This window comes from Otolemur garnettii, unplaced genomic scaffold, assembly GCF_000181295.1.
Source record: "Otolemur garnettii isolate 467f Iridium unplaced genomic scaffold, OtoGar3 scaffold00022, whole genome shotgun sequence".
NCBI classification, from domain to species: domain Eukaryota; kingdom Metazoa; phylum Chordata; class Mammalia; order Primates; family Galagidae; genus Otolemur; species Otolemur garnettii.
The window spans coordinates 5,121,580-5,127,613 of NW_003852417.1; positions in this window are offsets into that span (position 1 = coordinate 5,121,580).

Sequence of the window (6,034 nt, forward strand, 5' to 3'; positions counted from 1 at the left end):
TCTAATAGCTGTTCATTTATTTAGCACGCACCCTGCTGCTGCTGATTCAAAGTGAAGTGTCCTTGTCATTGTATTGAAGTGGACGCTAGCCAATCTACATACAGTAGCTCACTGCACTGCATTAACCGTCACAACTGTAGGAGATGTGAACCACGTTCTTTTTTTTTTTTTTTTGAACCACGTTCTTGGTATACATTAAACAATGAGCCCAGAAAGCTGCCTGGCTTGTCCAAGGTTAAACAATCTGCAAGAGATAGACCCAAGACTGACCCAAGCTGGTCTAGCCCTGAAGCTTATTTACTCTTTCTACAATATTGGAGTCCAGAGGTTGCTGGGGGAGAATTCTTTGGAGTAACCAGGCTTATTTGGGATGCACCTACTCCAGCTTTCATGTGGATTCCCTAGCAAAAGGAGCGTGGGCTGCAAACCTACTGCCTCCCCTGCAGCCCTCCATTCAGACTCTGCCCGTAGCAGAGCCAAGTGGGCTGTGCAGGTGCTCAGACAACAGTGTCCTTCCCTCCTCTACGTAACTGTGGCCCAGTGAGCTTCCACTTCAGCTCTATCCTGAAATGTTCAGTGTCTCTTGTTTCTGTGCGGGCTGGGGAACCAAACGGAGACAGACAAAGGCAGTGAATGAAATTAAGAGGCAAAATAAGCACACACGAGTCCCAGAAGCTCATGGGATGGGTGCCCCTCCTGTCTGGGTCAGTCAGCAGGTGCTCTGGAAGGGGTGGCATCTGAATCATGTCCAGAAAGAAAAGGACCGAGGTAAGAGAAATAGCAGTAGCACCCCGTGCACAGGGAACTGCGTGTGGAAAATTCTTAGGAATTTGCCCGAGTTAACACCATCACGCCAAGCTGCAGCAGGAGCTCATCATGGTTCTTGCAAGGATGAGTTTGAGGAGCATGGAGGTGTGTAGTTGAGGCAGAGGCTTGTGGTCCAGTTGGGCCAGGTTTCTGTATTCACAAAGTGCTTATTATTCAGAGATAGCACTGCACCCTCACTCCTGATCCAGTGCTGGGCACATGGGAGGCGTTCAGTATATAACTGGTCACTGATGTGTGGTTTGTGCCAGGGGACCCTACATGCCGCAGAATTTCCTTCCAACCTCGGGTTCCTCAGGTTTCTAATATGAACATCATTATAGAGAACAGGCTTTCCAGCCGTGGAAGCTACCAGTGGCCTCTGCTCGGGCACATATAGGCTGATCCAGTTTCACTGCTCTTTCCCTGCCTCTGATTCAGCAGAAATGGGCTTGCTGCCTAATGACGGCCCATTTGAATTGTGTCCTATCAAACCTTCTCCTGGGTGGCTGCCGGGGGTGGAGGTGTTGACACATGGGTTCAAGGCTCTGTGTAACGAGCGTCCCCTTTGTTGGGAACCCAGACCCTGCGAGCTCCCTCCCTCTGCCCCCCTTGATGTCTGAAGACTTAGCCAGTAGAGCACTTTTATTTCCTAATCCCTTTGAGGATAGATGCCTTATCCTTTTCCTACAAATCTCGACCCGGAGCGGGGCAGGGGCCTGATCCACACGGAATGGGGGCAGAGGTGAGGGGAGGTAGCAGTCTCGGGCCCTGAGTCCCTGCTGTCCTGTTAGCTGTGACCGGCCAAGTCAGTTAATTTTACAAGGACCAAGAGTGTTCCAGGGTTGATTGAGTTAAGCTGTGTGACAGGCAGTGAGAGGGCCCCTCTCCTGCTGCAACCAAAGCAGCCCTGCCGCTGACAGTTTCACACGTGCAGGTCTAACCTAGACTTGCGGGGAGAAAAGTAAAAGATGCTGCCTGACGTATGTGCTGCGGTCTGAAGGGTCGCGTCCCTCCAAAATCCCTACTGCGTGCGCTGGAACCTAATACCCAACGGGACAGTGTTAAAAGGTGGGGCCTTGTAAGAAGTGATTAAGTCGGGAAGGCTCCACTGGAATGCATGGAATTCATGCCTTCCTGAAGAAGTGGAAGGGAGCTGCCTTGTCTCTCCCACCCTGTGGGGACACAGTAAGAGGTGCCATCTCCAAGCGGAGAGCAAGCCCTCGCCAGACACCGGCTCTGCAAGGGACTTCCCAGATCCTGGGAGAAATAAATTTCTATTATTTATACGTTACACAGTTTAAGGTACTTTCTTACTGTAGCAGGAAACCGACGCAGACAGAAGACTCCAGGCACCAGTTGATCAGAGGAAGCGGGTTTATTCGGCTGGGGGTACTCGGAACACCAGTGTGTTTCCCCAAACTGAGCCCCTTGACTCAATCTCTTGCCTCTCTTTTATCCCCCTTTCAGGGTGGGAGTGCACGTGAGGGTCATAAAACAGAGGGAGACATGACATCATTCTCAAAGTCCCAGGCTCAAGGGGGAAGGTCAGATTCGCCCGCGTCCTTGAGACCCGTCAGACCACCTTTCCTCAAAGGCAACAGAAACCCACGGAAGTTACTAGGTTACCATCTAGGCCCTGCGTCTGTCAGGGAGAAACATACAGACAACAGAAAGGCCTGCGGCTTGGCTGGGGCTGCACAGGGCGGCTAGGACAGATTCTTTTAGTTCTGCTTTTACTTTCTTGCCTCATTACAACAGCCTGAACACATTTAGATAGGTTTGAAAACCCATGCTCAGGTCCGATTCTTGTATCCTCTTGGTGCAGAAACTGAGGTCTGGAGAAGGGAAGGCTGGAAAGGACCAGAGTCATCCTGAGAGTAGGTAATGGAGGGTGAACCAGGGAATCGAAGTGGGCCAAAGTCGGTCCTGCACAGACTCCAGGGGTTCTTGCTGCTAACCCAGCTCTGCCCATTACCCGTAATGGGTTTCAGTTAATAATCTGCAGTGATTACGAATTATCAGTCATTCATTACGTGTTTTAAGCAAAGTATACCCACCTGTGGTTTGGAGACGCTCCCCTTTACCTAGCGGGTAATTATCTAGCGTCCCAAAACGAACAAGGGCCAGGAAATTGAAGTTTGGAGGCTGAGTCCCTCACCGCGTCCATGAATGTCCCTTTCAGTTCTGTGTCGTTCCGTGCCCTTACTTCCCAGGCTTATGCATGGCCTGACAGCAGGAAGCCAAATCCTGAAATGAAGACCTGTCCTAAGAGATAAAAAGAAGGATGAACTGGGAACCAACCTCTCTTTAATCCATAGGCCAGCATTTCAAGGTAAGTAGCAGTGTTACAACTGGGTACAGTGAGCCTCAGAAAGATTAACGGAATCAAAGGAGGCCATCCCGCCACTATGGTGAATCCTAGTCTATTTGAATGGAGGAACCAAAGCTATTCCTCAATGACGTTTCTAGACACAGAGACCTAAACCCGTGAGCTACTCACAGGGCTCTCCTCTCCCCTCTCACACCCATCCTGAGAAGGTTTCCTGTAGCTCCCACACTCAAGGGATAGAGGGGAATTGAGAATATTACTGAGGTTAAATGAACTTTTCAACTTTCTTTGAACTTAATCACAGTTTAACCAGATTTGGACAGAAGCATTTCAACACTTGAATCTTCTTCCTTCCCCAAATAAAAGCTTCTCTTCCCCCAGACTGTTAAAGTTTTTGCAGTATGAGTACTATCCTGGTTTGCTTGGGCTGCTGTAAATACTATAGGCTGCATGGTTTAAACAATAGATGTTTATTTCTCACAGTTCTGGAGGCTGGCAAGTCTAAGGTCAGGATGCAGGCAGATTCAGCGTCTGGTGAGGGCCTGATTCCTGGTTTGCTGACAGCTGTCTTACATGCAGCAGAGAGATAGAAATCTCTGTGTGTGTCTTGTTCTCTCTCTCTTTATTTCTGTATTTATGTTTTGAGATAGGATCTTCCTCTAGACCCCTTATTGCTGTGGACTGGAGTACAGCGGCATCATCCTGGCTCACAACAACCTCAAACACCTGACCTTAAGCGATCCTGTCTCAGCCTTCTGAGTAGCTTGAACTATGGGTACACACCCACAGACATGGCTAATTTTTCTTTTTTTTTTTTTTAATTTTTGATTTTTTTATAGTGTTGGGGTCTTGCTGTGTTTCTCAGGCACACCTCAAACTCCTGGCCTCAAGTGATCTTCCTGCCTCTACCTCCCAGAATCACAGGTATCAACCACGACACCCAGCCTTCTCCTGTGTCTTCTTCTATTAGGGCATTAATCTCATTAATGAGGGCTTGAATTTCTTGTCCTAATGACCTCTCAAGGCCCCACTTCCAGATTTCATCCCCTGAGGGATTAGGGTGAGGACCTATGAATTTTGAGGGGACATGTTTATTCACTCTACAGCAAGCTTCCAGTTTGGAATTGGAAGACCTTGCTTCCCTTCCTGTTCTGCCACTTACTTCATACGTGATCTGTGACAAGTCACTTCATTTACTGAGTCTCCATTTTCTCATCTATAAAACAGAAACAAAGGGTTATTGCACAGATAACTAATTTCTGGGTAAGTTACCATGCTGCCCAAACTGTAAAGTGGTCTGCAAATGTTTTAACTAGGACAGATGGCCTCAGCAATGCTGAGGCATTTAGGTACTAAAATTAAAATTCTAAGTTGGAGGCAAAGCTGAAGACAAAATAGGACTCAACTAGCAGTGAGTCAGCAGCAGGGGGGGATTACCCCCTGGGGTTCCCTGTCTCTCTAAGGCACAATGCTGCACCTCTGAGCATGGGATCACCCAGAGCTCCTGATCCTGGAGTCCAGGCTCTCAGGTCCTGCAAGAGGCCAAGAAGCAGAGATGGGTCAGAGGTCCCCAAGGAAAGGAGCTGGCCCACCAGGCTACGCCTCCCAGCTGTGCTGTCTCTGACTTTAACCTCCCAGACTAACAGTCTGGAGAGCACGCCTACAAGAACCTCCAGGAAGTTGTCCCAGCCCTTCTCGGTTCAGCGTGTGTTCTAGGCAGCCATACCTGTGTATACACAGAGGAAGAGCAGAGTGCCTTTACCTTTTGTCTTTAATTTATTCTTCTATTAAGTCTTAGCAGTTCCTGGTGCTATTGGTTGAATTGTGTCCACCAAGAAGATAAGCTGATGCCCTAACCCTGGTGCTTATGAACGTGACCTTATTTGGAAGGAGACTCTTGACAGATGTAATCAGTAATACTTAATTAGGATGTGCTCTAACCCAACACATGGGAAGAGGGGAAGAAACATAGGTAGACCCAGAAGGAGGACATCCACGTAAAGATAGAAGCCGAGACTGGACTGATGTTTCCAGAACTCCAGAAAGGTCTAGGGCCACCACCAGCTGGAAGATGCAGGAAAAGTAACTCTCCTAGAGGCTTTGGAGGGAATGAAGCCCTGCCACTGGCTTGATTTCAAACTTCCATTCTCCACAACTATGAGTGGATAAATTTCTATTGTTTTAGCTGCTTACTTTGAGCTACCCTAGAAAGTTATACACCTGGTATTCTATGATTATGGGTTATTGCTGGACTCGAGGGTTACCACGAAAAATAAAACATGGTCCTGCCTCTCAAAAATTGCATTTTATATTTATAACATTCATGAGTAGTTTAGCCTTGGGTGTTCTAGTGCTCCCATGGGAGTTGGAAAAGCCATCTAAATGTCAGGCTGCCACCGTCACTTGGGGATCAGTGCAGAAGACAAAGGCCATGAGGAAAGTAAGTGTCTTCACTTTCCAATGAGGTAGTATTTACAGGAAGTGATCCTGACAGGTGAAGCCGAAGACCCCACAGGGCTATCAGCTGTGCGTACGTGTCAGCGTTCCAGGTATCTATCACATCCCAAAGTGTGTTGAACACAAGTTGCCTCGTTTATGAACATGCAGATTCTCCTCACCTGATTCAGCAGATTCTCCTGACCTCACTCCCTGCTTCTGGTGTAAAACCTTCCTGAGCTCTTTCTCTTACCCTCTCCCCAGAGCATGTGTGGCTCCACTTCAGTGTTTATTCACGAGGTTTTTCTCATAATATGTTCCTGTAAAGGTCCCATCACATAGGCAATCACTAGTGTTGTATGCGTACTTGAACTTCAATTATTGCAAACAAAGTTTGACAATTAAGTTCATAAACACATCCTAGAAACCGTGCGACATACCTCCTTGCTGAATATCACTATA